This window comes from Diadema antillarum, unplaced genomic scaffold (genome assembly GCF_040938485.1).
Source record: "Diadema antillarum isolate AM-2024a unplaced genomic scaffold, OU_Dant_1.0 seq00000661_RagTag, whole genome shotgun sequence".
NCBI classification, from domain to species: domain Eukaryota; kingdom Metazoa; phylum Echinodermata; class Echinoidea; order Diadematoida; family Diadematidae; genus Diadema; species Diadema antillarum.
Genome location: NW_027271573.1, coordinates 157,062 through 175,235, shown reverse-complemented (window position 1 = coordinate 175,235; position 18,174 = coordinate 157,062).

Sequence of the window (18,174 nt, the reverse complement as noted above, 5' to 3'; positions counted from 1 at the left end):
TAAAAGAAAAATCTTTTGTCTGAAATGTCAATTTACCCGCAGACATGTTTAAATCTGCCCAATATACCAAGAAAGTGAGCAAGAAAATTTGAATATAGAAGCATGTTTTCTGAAATGGCAGTACATGTGGCGTAATGCGTTCCATCACATTCCCCCCCCCCCCCAAAAAAAAAAAAAAAAAACAGTCCTTAAATGAGAACATGGAAAACAAAGAAGTCGATAGTTGTAGGTCGATCTTTTTTTGTTTCAATTATTGTCTACCGCTGAGAAACTTAGCAGACTTCCTCAAGAAATTCCTCAATAATATGCTTAGTCTGTAGTTTTGTGTGAGTGCTTTTTTTTTCTAATTGTCGGGGGAACGGATTCACCAGAGCAGGTGTAAGCTCTTTAATCATATAATACGGATCCTTCAAGGCTTAATTGGCGTCGCTAACTCGTAAGGGGAAAAAAGAAACCCGCAGACGCACAACCCAAGGTGTCCTGTCACGCCCTATACTTGAACCGTCACAATGCTCATTGCATCTACTTGTAGTTACAACACACGAGTTAGATTAATTTATGCTTACGTAAGACGCATGCACTTCCTTACGGCTACACATGCTATGGATTGTGTACGCATGCGTCAACACTCACAAACTCTCCCACTCACCCCCCCCCCCCCTCCACACACACGCCCACACAACAAAAACTTGATGGTTACAAAAAATCGTTTGAATAAGAAAGTAAGTCGGGTCACGCGCGCACTTGTATATTAGCCCGAAGGGATTTTTGTAGAAACTAAGGGAATAAAAGAGCGGGTTTCTATTCTGGCATATACCTAGATGGGCCTTGAAGATTAAGAAGAGATTTTGAAATAAATGATTGTAAATGATTACACAGATTACGAGGGAATGGATAATGATGGATACCGCGTGAGACAAGAAACAGATAAAATAGCGTGTTTTATCATGTTTATTCACTTATACTTGAGCCGACAGTCGTTTGGGCGATTATGGTGCTGTCCTACTGGCGAAGGACTGGTGAATTTATCGAAGATTGCGTCTCACTCGATATAAAATGTGATTTGAAAGCTCAAATTGATTGAAGAGGAGATCAGCGCTGTAAGGAACTTTGATATCGTATGTATAGAATTATGTGTGAGTGCGTGTGAGTGTGTGGTTGTTTCAAGTGGATTATTTACGTCGGTATGAATATATAGCAGAGCCACTGTTTTTATCACCTCGTTGGTAGCAGCTCCAAGACCCAACTGAAAGAAAGGAATGTTGCCAACTTTTTTTTCTTTATGTCAGTCAAACCTGCTGTAGAGGCCACCTTGCTATATGGCCACTAAAAGCAATCCCCCGACAGAAGAGCCGTATTAAAATATCCTGCCTATAACGGCCATTTCGTGTGTGTGTGTGTGTGTGTGTGTGTGTGTGTGTGATTGGTAGTCGCTATAGAAAGGTTTGAATTTAATATGTGTATGCATACTCTTATACCTTCACAAGAGGTCTGTCGAAATTGCTGCCCCTCCGCACGCTTGCATCAACGAACAGAGGTCAATATTACCACTTACGTATGTATGTGACGTGTAATCCTCTTTGGGAGTCACCAAAAACCGGGAAGGGGGGGGGGGGGCTGAAACAGACTTTGATGGATCGATTTACCGACGAATTTAGCGAAAGCAGTGGCACTTTAACACCATGTAGTCGTTATTTCGTCACTCTACAGTTTACATCATTTCCCGCCCATGCCACTGACGTCTGATAGGCCAAGGAGTTGCTGGGCCCAACCACTGTGTCAATCAATGGGCAATTTATACGGAAGCTCACACAGGCGCACCATGACCAAAGCAATCAGAGACATACACAAATATATACACACAAACAAACACACACACTCACAAACATTCAACACACGCCCATGTAATATGTCTGAGTAATTATGGTTCAATGATTGTTCATCCGGGGACAAGCGTAGCGTGAAATCGTCTGTATGTTCTTCTATTTCATAGTCATCGGACAAACTAACAGACATAATTATGAACAGGTTGTTCCAATCGAGGACATTATGAATTTTCTATTTTCCCTAACTGCTACAAGCACTTTGTATGCTTATATAGAACCAGTAATACTCCATTTATTTTAGGATTTTGTTCGTTCAGTTGCTCTGAGAAATGCGCAGAAGGTTGAGATAAAAGTTAGGTGATGAATTTTCAAAGAGAATCAGTGGATATCCGTTAACACAATTCTAGACACGATGATTTTTTTTTAATTTCTCACTTCTACTCTTTGCGATTTCCTTTAAAGCACACTTCACGATAACTGAGCAAAAGGGTTGTAGCATAGTGCAGGACATTATAGTACACACTGTCTTTCAAGAACTTTGTGTAGAACATGACTGTCAGTCAATGACTGTCAAGTCGACGAGAGTGTACGAACTGTAATGGGCTGTCCCTCTGTCCCTCATCTGCCCATCTTCCTTTCTCGATCTTTTTTTTCCCTCGCTCATCTCTTCCTTTTGACCCAAACAATCATAAAGGAGTGCAGTATGTGCCAGATGTAAATCCATCGTATCCGCGTGCCCGCGGGGCGAAAGATATGACGTCTGTTTTTCCTAATGCACTTTAAGTGGGATAGTGATTATCCGTAAGTGCAACTGTGATGCTTTCTCTGCGTGCAGTGCCCCCTTCAATGTATACTAACACGGCCCCGTCTCGTCTGGCCTAGAGGCCTCCGCCCTTTGTGTATCCCCCCAAAACACAGCGGAAAGTCCGATTTGCATATCGCGTCTCTTCAGGATGCATCATTAGCTGGATGTTTTCCTTATTTTTTCCCCCTTTCCTTGTTTGTCTTTGTTTAATCCACCATACCTGCCCCCATGCATGTGCAATTAGGCTTCAACGTTCGGAAACTGATTGGTCCTTACTTTGCTGGTTCAGAGAAGAAATGGAAAGGAAATTAGGTCAAGACGATTTTAAGGACCTCCTCCATCTCTGCACAGACCATCAAAGAGTGAGATGCGATAAGCGGAAATCTCGATGAGCCGTCTTCACTTAGATACAAACAGGCCCAAAGTGAATCCCAAATGAAGTACAATTTCTACCATCGGGGTTGCTATGAAATCTGTAAGGAGGACGTTGTTACTTGGCAGTCAAAGTGAAATCAGATACTAGTATTTTTTTTCGCGGGGTTTTAATGGTTTTACAATAACGCACAGAGAGGAAATGATGTTGCGGCTATGCTATCTAAGGGCATAAACGCAATACTTTGGGGCTACTTTCGGGAAATCTTTTAAATACATAAGCCTGGAGAGAAAAAGAGTGAACAAAAGAACGGATGTCACAAACGAAAAGAATTCTCTCACAGCTAAAACGGAGACACGCACACGAACAGATAAAAAAGCCGAATGTAAATGAATGCAGCGAAGGAAAATTTTGATGGGAGAAGCTGAACCAAAGGAAAAACTATACAGGATCGAAGACCTAGAAATTAAAATGATATAAGATTGAGCTCGTGCCTGAGAGGAGGAAGAGTGCGAAGGAAATGACCAGATTGCACGCGAGGTCAGATGAGGTAACAGAATACGGCCCTGTGATATCGGACGGTTTCTCGGGGAGGGGAGGTGGAAACGTGACGGATCCACATCACCCCATTGGCTAAGATGTTTGTGAACATCAACACACGCTGGGTTTATCGCTTAGTTTTGTCCTTTTTAATTTGTGTGTCTTAGTGTTTCTTGTTGATGTTTTTCTTATTTGTGTGAGTGTGCGTTTTTTGTGCGTGATTTTTTTTTTTCGGGGGGGGGGGGGTGGGGGGGGTGGGGGGGGGGCAAAAGCTGAGAAGCCAATTTAATTTCACAAGTAAAGCTAACTTCGAGGATAAGCTCGTAGTAGTGTACCGAGTAAACGCACTCGAAGGTAAGCTAACTTGAAGTTAAACTCAGTGATAAGAACCACAAGATTTCTCAGGGTTAACGCTTTATTAAGTCGCGGGGGGGGGGGGGGCTTCCGCGGTTCTGTGGTTTTATCATCGAGTGAGACTCGCTTGTTTAGTTACGGGGGCAGGAGCTTTAATCAATGATAGGCTACCTCTGATGATAAGTTTCGTCTTGTGAACGCCCCTCGAAGTCAAAGGGGGCAAGAGCTAATCTTCGAAGTTCATAACTTAACAAGAAGTTAAAAGACCATAGTCTGAAATTAACTTCTATAGAACAGGAGAGCGAAGCGCCGAGGCCGGGTGTCACGCGACCAAAACTTCGCTTCTGAGAAGGGTTTCCCTTTTCTGGTTTTAGCAGACATACCGGTAATTGACAAGGAACGTCCGATGAAAAACTGGAATGTGCAAAAACCTACGGTTTTCTTGTTGACAGGACAATTGCTCCTAATAGCAAACATCTGCCAGTATTGTCGTTTGTATGCTACCGTGTGTAGCCACTGCAACCGTTGTAGATAAGCCTGGCAATTGTATTGAAAAAAATAAAGAGATCTTGTAACCAGATTGTCACCATCTGTTTTTTTTTCGTATGTGTATTGTATTTCAAATGTAATCAAGCGCGTATAGTTGTTTTCAGTTCTCTGTCTGAAGTGCATTTCTTAGAACTGCCCCATAAGTTTAAAGATAGTATGATTGATTTATCTACGACATATTTTCTGATGGGGAACGGAGAGCTATTATGTGGCTCCGGTGTGACCTCACGACCTTTCATGATTATCATGAGACTTGAATACGTCAGCACTGACGAGGCATGAAGAAAATCAGAAAACCCGGTTTCCCGGAATGCAGGTGCGAAACGTAAATGCGCAAGCTTAGAGGAAAAAAAAAAACACCTGACGCGAGCTCCAAAGTCTGAATCAAAGTGACCTCCATCGTGAAAAGAGAATTCCGACGAGGACTGAGCCTCCCTAAAACCTTAATGATATCGGATTGTTCGCAAAGGCGCTATCGGGTCTTACTGCCTGCCCCGAAATGGGTCAGTTTACGTAATTAGCTCACGATCTCGAGGAAAACAGGGTGGCGTTCGAGAATCATACCTGTTACACAAACTCTCGGCATGACGTATTATCGCATGTCTCGAGTGAAGCCGCACTGGTTGTTTGGGGAGAACGTCTTTGCACGTTACGAGCATGACATTAGCGCTTGTCGTTACTCTTAGAATTTTTCATTCTCGTTCATCCAGTAACACACCCTTAATCTAAATGTTAAACTTTGTTTTTTATTGTACCCGTGCTTCGAGTAATACACTGATTGTACCGCAAAGGTTTGTCAGAAAATCTTTAAAAATCTTTAAAAACTTTCAAACCTTCAAGAACTCAGGGTATCTCAGTCATTGCCAAACCTAATCGACATTGTTTCTAGTGCTGTATTATCGCCGTTCATTCCTGTTGCTTTGTCTTGTCTTGCTGACATTCGTGTCCAGTGCTACGAGGTCCTTGCATGTGCAGGCTGGTAGAATATCCTTCATCAGATGTCGCGATGAGTTTTCGTCGCTCCGTCCCGAGAGCTCTCTTCGTGTGCTTGGAACTAAATTTCTCGAGTCAAATCCTCACTGTTCCCCTGATGGCACATCAAAACCCACTAATCATGGATTGTGTTCGAAAGTAATTAGATTAAACAGCAATGGCCAAGGTCATGAAAGATTGAGGCTTTCTATTGTCACACTGAATTCACTTCTGACACATTGCTTCATCTATTTCATTCCGTGATCAATATGAAGTTATCATCACTACCATCCCGATGTCCCCGGAAAAATGGTTTTGACTGGCTTAATTGAATTATGTCTCGCCTTTCATAGCGACAGTAGTTTCACTTCAACCCTACATCACCCCGGGAAGGATCAGTGTGTGTGTGTGTGTGTGTGTGTGTGTGTGTGTGTGTGTGTGTGTGTGTGTATGTGTGTGTGGATGGGTACGACTACGTGTTATGTGTGTGTGTCTTCTTGAATGATCGGAAGAGGCGGGAAAGGAGAATGAAGACGTACATCAGCTTGTTTCGCCAGATCGATGGTGATTGTTATGGTGTCGGTAACCCGAGTGAAATGCAAACACCTTAGTGGAGGATGGGAGGCGTGTCGCTGAGTGGTGTGATGGGATCCTCGACTCGCCTGGCGGGAAACACAGGGATAGTCGATGTTTTAAAGGGACATTCAGGAGATGGAAGCTCAATATTTAAAACTTTCTAGACAGCAGACATCACAGTATTTGATAACATTGACTCGTATTGCAGACATTCAGAACGCACATGTTCTGGCGTCGATTTATACATCAAAGAAGAGCGCAATTTTGCTGGCAAACATTTAAAAAAACCATTCTTTGAAAATTACTCAATGTGAAAATACCGTGGAAAGTTACCTCCCCCCCCCCCAGACAATTACCATTTGACAATATTTTTTCCTCGAGAATCACTAAGATTGCATGTCTATGCCAAATAGCTACAAGAAGTGACGCTACATAAAGATGTTAAATGAGGGCGATTTACGTAGACACTTAAAGTAAAGATTTCGGACATAACCAATAGAAGGAAGGAAAATCGAGAGAGACTGGAGCGGTCATATGATCTTCGGAGATATCTTCTGCGTCTCTTTTCAGTGAATAAAAAGAAAGAAAAGAGAAATAAGAAATGCATTACAAAAGCAACTAGGTCGTAAGAGCAAGATTTTGTTTTAGTCAAAGTCGGTTTCTAGAAGACGATTTTTTTAAAACCAGCTAGAGAGATGATTTTTGTAACTCATTAAACTTGAATGTTGCTAACCAAGCCAGATGCATAATGGAATAGTAATGTAGGACTGATACTAATGAGGAGAAGGTGTTGTTTGATATTCTATTAACACTTTCTAGGAGCTATCAGGGAATTTGGGCAGCGTATACAATGCTATGACGTTTTCTACGTAAATCAGAACTCAAAGCACACAAAAGTTTTTTTGTTTGTTTTTTTATAGTGCACTGAGTCATCTTCTTCGCATAAAAGCCACAAAGGGGATTTTTAAAGTCCTCGAAAACCACAGAAAATTAGATAAACATGAAAATTACGTGCACCCATGCGTAACATACTGGTCATGGTTATGACACAGTTACAGTATGGTCTTTAAGTAAGGACATCTTTATACACCTCACGAGTGGAAAATTGAAAAAAGAAGAAGAAAGAAACCAGGATATGGATGCACCAAACTGTTAAATGCCGTATACTTTAATTAATCCATAACTCTATAAGCCTCGCATCAATGAGTATAAACATAGGTAACTGTTTAAAAACGAAAAAAATCCGAAATCAGTCTAGTTTACGCGAAATGTATGTTTAAGACCTACTGGAAAGTCAACCCGTGCAAATGCTCTAATGGTTCGTGATGAATGGTCAAAAAGTTCTCAATAGCCATGGTCAGAAAAGTCTCAATAGCCATGGTCACACTCGTAAAAGATCGCGAAGTATCAGATCGCGATCTTTAGGGTCTCAAAGTTTTGCCAGTGTGACCGCAAACTTCCCATGGAACTTCTCCTGAAACTTCCAGTTCAAACTCGGAATACTCGAACGCTCGCAACTGAAACTTTGCGAGGTTTGTCACATGACCAGTCCACCACCTGTTTGTGGAACCGATCGATAGTTTTCGGGTGGACTCAATGGGACGCACATGTGCGCATTGTTACGTCACAATGGGCTGTGAGACGACGTACTCTTTCTTCTCTCTTGCGCACATGCACCGGTGACCCAAACCTCGAGAACTTACAGATCGTGAAGTTTGGCTGCAAGTGTGGATGAACGACGAAAGATCGCAAGACTTCGCTTTCTTTAACTTCGCGATCTTTTCCTAATCGGAATGTGACCGCGGCTAATAAGAATTCCCCGTATGTATGACACATACCATACGAAAGCTCCATTCTGTACAAAAATAAAAAAGGGAGGGGGTTTCCTTACCCGTTTGATATCTACGGTAGATGTTAACTGAATTTTTGATAAGTACACCGTCTACTATCTACAGTAGATGTTAACTAATTTTTTGATCAGTACGCGAAAAAAGAAGGGTAGAGTATCAAGATCCGTCGAGATCGTGGAGAGAACACTTTACAAAGTGCAAGGAAAGCCGAATAACATTCCAGGGCATTGTTATGCATTCTGGTTTGCTCCTGTTTACACTCACGTCGGAAGACTTCAGACGGGCTGTCTAGGCGATGTGGTTGGGTAACTAACTGTTGACCTGAAACGTCTTTGCTGTTTGTCTGAGGCATACATTGCCTATGAAGTCACCTTTATGCGCGCAAAAACAGGAAGCCACCGCAGTTAAATACAGTGTCCGGTGATTTATATTATATTCACCGTTGTAAACTGCACGAATGCATTAAATCAAATAAGGAAAGGCAGTTCGAACATTTGCAACAGCCCACCAACGAGAAGTTATTTGTATCAGCTTTTAGATTGAATGGTGTAGAAACTGGAAGAATTTGAAGGCGGCAGAATTGACAACAGTGGTATTCATGTCGTCAGACGTTGTGAAGACACCAAAGTCCGCTATTGAAATGAGAACTTATTACTTAAAGGACGATTCCACACCACGCTCAAAATGGCTTTGAACAAAAGAGAAGAATCCGGAAACAGATGGTAGGAGCTTCATCGAATTCGCTTCTCTAGTGAGGGAAAGTTGTAGAATTTTAGCTCCTTTCTTAGTAATTATTTTTTCTTTGGATATGTAGTTAGTTCTCATCGAATAACTGTAATTTCAAAATAACATTTCCAAAAATGATGTGGCTGTAGTTGCTGACTATAGACCTTAGCATGATTAATTTACACTTTGTGTGTGCCTGTTCAAACTAATTAGAGAGTTGTGACCTGATGATATCCCACCGAATGATATCCCATCTACATTCATGATTGCGACAAAATAATCACATTAAAACTTGTGAACCTTGATAATTCCATGAATTTCGTATCTCATATCCAGTGTTGGCAAAATTCCATCTAAAGTCACTACTATATTCAAGAACGGAAACTTGAACAACATGTGGAAATGACCTTTAAGTTCATCGTCTGCTACCGACGGCAACGACGCGCATTATGTGTTATTGTCCCAAACCAAGGGGATATCATCGTGGAGTAAAGACATGCCGTAGTCGTGAGGCTACATCCTGTCATTTGTCAAATACGTAACTGCAGCATGACGGCACATGACATCATCACACACGCAATATTTCTTCATTCCTGTTGAAGCTCAAACAGCTATGATTCGTTTTATTCTCTGCAAAATTGAACTCATAAATTTAACCTTCCATCAAGTCTGTAAAAGACATAACATTAACATTGCGCGACACCCAGCCATGCATAACGACATCTCTTACAAGAACATGTAATACCAAAATTACGCTTTCCTATTTTCACCTGAACGCGTTCGATTCTCTTCTGAAAATATTTATCCTCTGTTTCAGCGAACTGTAATACCTCCATACGCAAGAAAATCCTGTCCTCGCAGATCATGTGAGCGATGATAAATGGTAGAAAGCCACGAGGTAGGCCTATTAATGTGCGACTTATTCACATTTTGTTTTCCTATCCAGTAACGATCGTTTTGGATGAACATGGAATATAATAAATCTGACATATCAGTGTCATTACCACAAGAAGAAGCACCTACGCTCTGAAATTCCCCTCTATTGTTGCTTTTCGCCCTCTTCCTCCTCCCACAAAAAACACAGTATATAACAATAAATGTCATATCTTAGGACTCTCAGGCTCTTATGCCATTAAGTTCCACAAATAACACATCTGTGATTTGGTGTTGTATCTTTATTACATTGTTGATATTCCTGCTCAGTGCTTCATAAGGATGGGTAAAAAGAAATTGCACTTGTTGTGCCTATACAAATTCTTGCTATGTCTTGTAGATATTCAGAAGCCTCCTATGATTGCTCACTTTATAACTGATTTCGAATTTCGCAGCACTTTGTGAAGAGTAACTTATGTTTCGTGTCACGTGTCACGTGTGTGTCGAATTCTTCTTTTTTGAATATTATTTTTGCGTAGATTCATTGACCTCACCCAGTTCGATCTCATCCTCGTACACTTTTGTGCAGTGAAATATATTTTTTGGATGCCAAGATGATGATGATGATGATGATGAAACAGCATTTGTATGACGCCATTTATCTGTTAGAAACATTCAAAGGCGCCCAGCTCCCAAAAAGTGTCACACATCATTCACAAAGTTGCCGGAAAAGATGAGTCTTCAGTGCAGACTTGAATGTATTGAGGCTTCTCCTGATGGGACTTGCTGGGTTAATGGAGATGTTTAATCCGACTTTAAAAAAGAAAAAGGTCTTCTTGGCGCGATGATTCACTTTACACTTCACTCGACAGCCGCCAGGGATCATTACTGGATCTAACGGCTTGACAGCTGCACCATCACCATTCTCTACATGTATACCTACGTATCGTGGGATTTAAAAGGACTTAAGAAGTTTATTCCAAGTCCATGCGTTTCACCTTGGACATAATTCCGCGGCATTAAAGTCTCCAGAAGATGTTTAGGACGCTTTGCTTGATAGAAGAAAAAAAAAAGATTAAAGGAAAACATCTAATTCGTTCATATGGTTTGCTATAACGGTGATGGGAATGAGGAGGGAGCTTTTGCATTTCTACAATCAAAGTTCAACGATATGCTGCACACTTGTTTGAATATGCACAAAATGTGTCAATCCCCCAAGGTAGACCTATTATAAGGGTATACTAATGGAGGGATGCCGAGCTGGGGAAGGGCGTAATTCCTCTCCCACACGAGTTCGCTTTTGCATTAAAGAATTGAAATTAGACGACCTTGCGCATTATTTTTGTGGAATATATCGGAAATTTGTAAATCTTCAAAGTGTACCAAGTCAACGGAGGGAGACCAAGCGGGGGAGGGTGTGGGAGAGGGTATCCCTCTCCTACACGAGGGAATTATAAATCATTTAAAATGACATGAATGATCTCCTGCACATTTTTGTAATATCAATATGGTGTATCACAAAAGTATGCGAAATCTATGAAGGGGATCTAAGCGGGGGAGGGTTTGGTAAAATATGCCCCCCTCCGTTTTCACCTCATTTGTGACCCTGCATAACAAATCCAACACAAAGTCGCCAGACATGAATTTTTAGTTAAGGGCAGACTCTGAAAGAACAGACTCTAAGCTTTAAAATGATGTACAACTCAATTCAAACGAACTCTGCTAACATATCTAAATAATTGGAAAGAAAGCACACACTCTGGAAAAGTGTGTATACTGAGAAAAGAGGCTCTGAAGTATAGGGTCTATTCAAGCGCTCAATCTGTAAGCCGCGCTCTGTGCAATGAATGGGACAAAAACAGGATGTAAAACTTCAAAGAAACAACAATGAAGAGATTATTAGATTAAAATGAAATTGAACATGCTGTATTTATGCCCTCGATTCATACCTGATACCAATTTTCAAAGCAGTGGCATCATTTTTTCTAAAGATTATTAGGGTTAAAAGTGAAGAGAGTGTACAGGGTTTTTAAGAAATGAAAATACATACCTAATCACAATATTGTACAAAAAAATTTTTTTTAGAAAAACAGCTGAAAACACAACTTCTCATTAATTTCATGATCCCCAAATTTAGACTAATGCAGGAGAATTGTTCTTTCAGAAAATATGAAAAACTCAAGACTTACTTTACGTTCACTTATTTTGAGTCCTCACGTAAAATTGGGGTGTGCAACTTATTGTTGGTTTTGTGATGCACAGTCACATTTGATATACGGATGGGTCAATAGACCCGCAAAATGTCATAGACATTTGGTTGCTCAATAAATGTGCATACCAGAGCAAGGCAGGAAGAATGGTGTCCAAATGATAGTGTTCTATATACAGTAGGTCGGAATTGAAGGCAAATTGTTTTTAAAACATGAGTGAAGAGGTCACGAAAATGGGTATGAAAATTTACACAGACTTACTTACAAGGCTTCACGGTCAGGTGACTAGCTAAGTTTATCACTTTCTTGAGAATGCCTTTTTCAAGATTTGCTACAGGATGAAAAAAAAAATGCATATAATGCTGTTCATGATGCGCATCATAATAATGGGAAAAAATGCAAAGTCACTTCGATTTTCACGTTCTTCTATTAAAGGACAAGTGAATGCAGCAATATTAGTAGAACATATCAGTGAGAGTTTGAGGAAAATCGGACAATCCATTCCAAAATTATGAATTTTTGAAGTTTCTGCTCAGTCATGGCTGGATGAGAAGACTACGACAGCTTGTGATCTTGTGATGTCACGTGTGTAGAACAATACAAAGAAAATATACAGAAATTTCAACATATTTTCACTTTTCTCTCATAATCAACGAACACTTAACTTGCCTCTTTCAGAAGACTTGGGGAATTATATTACCCTTAACATACATCAGTGACAAGTTGAGGAAATGTGCACTTTTTCAAAAAATTGTCTTTATATTTTCATAATATCGTTCTACGCATGTGAGAGTAGTCCTCTCATCCAGCAGTAACTGCGCAGATAGGCTACTTTAAAAGTGATAACTAAAGGATTGTCCGATTTTTCCCAATCTTTCACTGATGTGTCGACTAATATTACTGCATTTACTCAATCCACATGTATATAAAGGTGGACTTTAACCTTTAAGCTGCTGATGAGCCAGCCTACGATCAGCTTGTGATCAGGACATTGATTTTGTCACCTTCTCATCTTCTCTTTTTTTCCTCTGTTTTTTTCTTCCTTTCTCTTCTCTTTCCCTCTCCCTCTTCATCTCCTTCTCTCCCCTGTATCTCTCTCTCTCTCTCTCTCACACACACACACTCCCTCTCCCTCTCTCTCTCTCTCTCTCTTTTAGCCTGGAAAGTGATAAGTGGTGCGGTCAATACCGTACCACCCGTAGCGGCTCCGACGAGCCTGCACTGGGCCGCACATTTTGGTTTGTGAAGTTATGCATAATTATATTCATTATCAGTATCTTTGATATCCCACTGTACTCAGTTTCAACACTTAATCCGTCATGTCGAAATTACTGTACTTGCATCATAGCTTGCTGTACAAAGAAAACATTCATATTTCTGCGATAGGTTATGGGAATGAGATCCTTCTTGTGGCCCTTTGATTTCTTTCTCTCAACAATCAGTCACGACATAGGGTAGGAATCTAACTCACAGCTGACCCCTTCGAGTTCTTGTGTCTATATGAAGACACTTTTGCTGGCCGAAATATTACCGCTCGAATTCCTTGCATCATAGAAATATCATTACCCGACAGTTACGAATGAAGTAAATGTGTGTACCGACGCAATCTAACGAATATTGATTTCAGACATCATATTGACATCAAGACACAAAGATGAGATACCAAAAATCTTATCAAATATGATGTCACATCATATTTGATAAGATTTTTGGTATCTCATCTTTGTGTCTCCTTTTTTTATGGCATCTTGTCGTTTTGCATTTTTAGTGCATATTGTTTTCTTCTGAGGAGAAAAATAACCCACGCTCTCTTGTTTTTTTTTAACACTTGTTTTTTTCGGCAACGATGTAACTAGCAGTGGGATCCAATCCGATGGCAAACGGCGCACATACCATCCCGTTAACACGCCCACGATCAAATAATTACCTGGCGACCTCTTGGAGTCGATTTATCACGGAGCCTCATTGTGGAAATAGCATTTACGGACCCGCAAGCATTTGGCGCTGGAATCGACACCTAAGACGGATTCGTGTCACACGACACGGACAAGTCCACTCGATCGGAAAGGCAAGAAATCCGCATGGGGACTTGCGGTCGCGTTCGGAAAATCTCACCCGCGTCCGTCAGTGACGAAACATCACCACTGGGTGCTCGCTGTACACGTAATCCAAACCCCGTTGGCACCGAGTTTGGTTTCTAAGTGCTGCACATGAGGATTAGACTCTCCCGGCCTTACTCTCTAAAAAAAATCGAGTGAAAATTTTCACTCTAAAAAGAGTGAATACAAAAAAGAGTGAATTTCGAGTGAAATTGGAGTGAATTTTGAGTGAAAATGCTCATTTTCACTCATTTTGGAGTGACGTCAGGGATCACTCCGAAATCTTCGAGTGATCCCTGACGTCACTCCAAAATGAGTGAAAATGAGCATTTTCACCCAAAATTCACTCCACTTTCACTCGAAATTCACTCTTTTTTGTATTCACTCTTTTTAGAGTGAAAATTTTCACTCGATTTTTTTTAGAGAGTACGTAAACTCTTCTTTTGTGTATATATATATCTGTGTGTGTGTGTGTGTGTGTGTGTGTGTGTGTGTGTGTGTGTTTGTGCGTTATGCACATTTCCTGACCACAAACGCATGATCGCTCAAATATGTTTTGGTGGTGGGTGAAAATACCACTTTAGGCAAGCTAAGTCAATGTTTACATATTCCCGCTTACCAAAACAGATTTGGAGAAAGGAATGTGCATTTTTTTCTTATTTTTTAACCTGAGAACTACAAAAACAAAAGTAAACCTGGTAGAGCACTTAACATCATGGATGTATGGCCCCCTTGATTCAGGAAAAAAAAAAGATATAAAAAAGACAGAAGAAAGCGCGGTAGGTTTAGGTCACAGAGCTGGGTTACAAATCCCCCTTCGCCACCTAATGGATGTCCGGCAGCAATGTATGCAATGGCGAATAGTGCAAATCCCTCGGACACCACCTGATTTGTTTACAACAGGTTTCTTGTCGAATTCATTTTTACCATGTCCACAGGCTATCGGCCAACTCTGTCATTAAGTTATATATATATATATATATATATATATATATATATATAAATAAATAAATATATATACATATATATATATATAGTTATATATGTATATACATATGTTTGTGTGTGGGTGGGTGTGTGGGTGTGCTTGTTTGGTTGGTGGTAGGTTGTTTTGGTGTTTGTTTTTTTGTTTTTTGTGGGGGAGGGAGGCAGGGGGTGCATCACGACTTAGGGGATTAGTCCCTAGATTTCATCTAGAAGGTCCTCAGTTTGAATCCCAACAGGGGCGTTTTTTCATTGGACACGATCTGCTGCTCCCAATGTCAATTTTTGTATTAAAATGAGTACGTGGCAGTGCTTGGATAACAATAATGGGCAGGCCCTTCTGGTAGAGCAGTGACATAGATAAAAAAACCCTCATCTCAGCTAAATTAGACTGTGCAATTACAATTATTATCGTTGTAACTCTCATTTTATCATAATTATTGTTCTTATCATTATACAGTAGTTGTCATCCTAATCCTTATTGTCATGTTTGTTTGCTTGTCAGTTTTCTATATTCCCATATTCAGCTACACTAAGCTGGTCTTCCACGGGGATCCTGTTGGATGTGAAGCGGGACCACTTCACCGGGTTATCACCCTGCTCTTTGCGATGAATGAATGAAGCGGGATCTTTTATGTGCATGAGTTGTGACTGTGTCATACACGGGACCTCCATTTTATGTCCTATCCGAGGGACAGAGTGTTTTGCCTCTCTGCTAGAGGGGACGGTATGATTACACACAACATTGCTCAATCCAGACTCGGGTATCGAACCCGGGTCGCTTGGGTCGGAGGCAGACGCGCTACCGACTGAGCCAACTCACTGCCCTTTACGCCCATAATGTCCGTAACGTCCAAAACCCATGCAAGAGCAAAACACAAGGCACAATATCAAATTGCTAGTAAAAACAAAAAATAAATAAAAAAGAAAAATAAAATAACATCATGTACAGTGCACTGCCTTTGTAATCAAAACGGTGATAACTAATTCTTGTTACAATAGTGTAAAAAGCCAGGTCCCAAAATTATCACCTTGATATATATCTTTATGTACTTTACTGTTCGGCTATAACGAAATTTCGATTCAACGAAAGGAAAACGCCGTCCTGAGGACTTCGTTACAACGGGAGTGCACTGAATGTCTTCATGTCCTCTTTAAATAGTAAAATGAGTAGGAAACTTTATGAAATTAAAGAAAAATGGCTTCAAAAGCTTTCGATCAATCCAGAGTAAGACAATCATCTGAAGTAGAAGTTTACCACGAAAACAAATCTCCGAATATGAACGCGTGAAAGAGAGTATCACCAGCCTTATATACGTAAAAGCGTCACATCGAGAATAACGTACTATTGTTAGATATGACGCGAATACATTGATAATTGACAGCACTCGAAATCATGTCGTCCTATATAGTATGCGAAGTACTTTGTGTACCTTCGTCGGTAATTAGGCTACAAGTAGTTATAGTTCGGTTGAACGAGTCATCGTAGACATGATTATCAACACGCAAAGGATGAAGTGGGATAGTTATAAAGTGGAGTTATAAAAGGAAAATTGTCTTTTCCGTCAATTGAGGAGATATGTAACAAACTCTTGGGCGTGGATGAATTGCTTTGCTCGTCTGCCTGCGAGGAACATAAAGGATAACAATCAATATACTGTGCTATTCATGTGCGCGCGTGCGTGTGGGAGTAGTTTATACATCTCAGTTAGACATATTTGAATGGCTTTGTGCCTGCCTTTGTGACAGCTTCCAACTCCGAAGGCCATTTTTTTTTATTACAGGGGACTAGACAATGACTTTAAGTCAGAGTGTCTGTCCATGGTTTGAATCTTGCCCGGGTATTTTAAAGGGCCCCTAAAGAAAGAGATGTTGATACTGAAGAGACCAACTCGGGTGGTTGAAAGTAACATCGCTGTTAACCCCATAAAGCCCAGGGGGGGGGGGGGCACATTGTGCCCCCTACCATATTTTCGTTTGCCACTCCTACACCCTTTACCCGATTTCACCAAATTTGCTGACTTTTTCTAAAATCTTATTGCAAACATTTTGATATAAAATTTAGATATATCCGATATTGCTGGTTGCCATGGCAACCGTAAACTGACAACTATCTTAGTCAGATTTTGCATGATTTTCTGTTCCAAGTTCAGTTAACAATATAATAATGGATGAAATGGGGGTTTTCTTGGCTGTAATTTGCTGAATGACCAAAATGTGAAGTACTTAGGATTGTAAATTACCCTGAAATGGTAGTCTTATTATTTCATTTAGTTTTATATGACATAGGCATCAAACAATAGATATAATAGAAATAATCGAAAATACAGCATTTTTCAAAGACTACCTTTTTATTTTGTGTTATTTTCACACAAACTTTGCCTGTAATATCATTTGTTTATCTTATTATCAATCTGCAAGCTTAGAATTCAATATTTTGGAAATATAAAATGTGATACCAATATATGTACCCATTCCAAGCAATACATCATAGGTTTCATTTAAATGTTTTTATATTGTAATGAATAGCGCCCCCACATGTTGACCTTGATAGATTTCAACCACAACAAATAGTGAAGGTTGACTTGCTTTTCCTTTGTAGTAAATGTGAAAATGATTGATATAAGATAAAAACATATATACTGGGGATAAAGAAATAAAAAGAAAACACATGACTTTATAGCGCATTTCCTATGTATTTCTTTATATTTTAGTAAATAGCGCCCTTAGTGGATGACCTTGAGAAATTTCAAATATTGGGTCACGTAGAGTATGAGTTGCTCTACATATGTGCCAAATATGACGGTCATACATCATAATAAAGAAGTTATATAGGGGCACAATGTGCCCCCCCCCCCCCCCTTGGGCCTGGAAGGGGTCAAAATAGCTTGGGCTTTATAGGGTTAAAATAATCTCTATTTTTATTACAATTACTACTCTTTTACTGCTACTACTACTACTACTGCTACACAGCAGCAACAACAACTACTTCAACTACTGGCGATTGTACATGAATACTACTCATAGCATCATATTATCATCATTAAACTCATTACTATTCCACACCACATAGGGCTTATTATACTTTTAATTAAAAAAGAAAAAACTAAACGTACGTTGTAAATCACTTTAACTTACTTTTAGAAATCATGTCTCATATGGGGGACCATAAATATGCAAACACTAAATGCCAACACACAGTCGGGCTATGACAGAAAAAAGCCGCCAGTGTAGACGGTACTATGTACTGGAATCATGACTGCAACATCCTAGCTTGAATCCATAAAGTAAATATCTGATTGAGATCACTTCAGGATCGAGCAAAATCTGCAATTCGATTTTTAACAAGAACGAGTTCAGTGTGATATGATACATGAGGAATGATCAAAGGAAAGGCACTGCGACAAACATGACATGGACGGGCAATTACGTCGTGA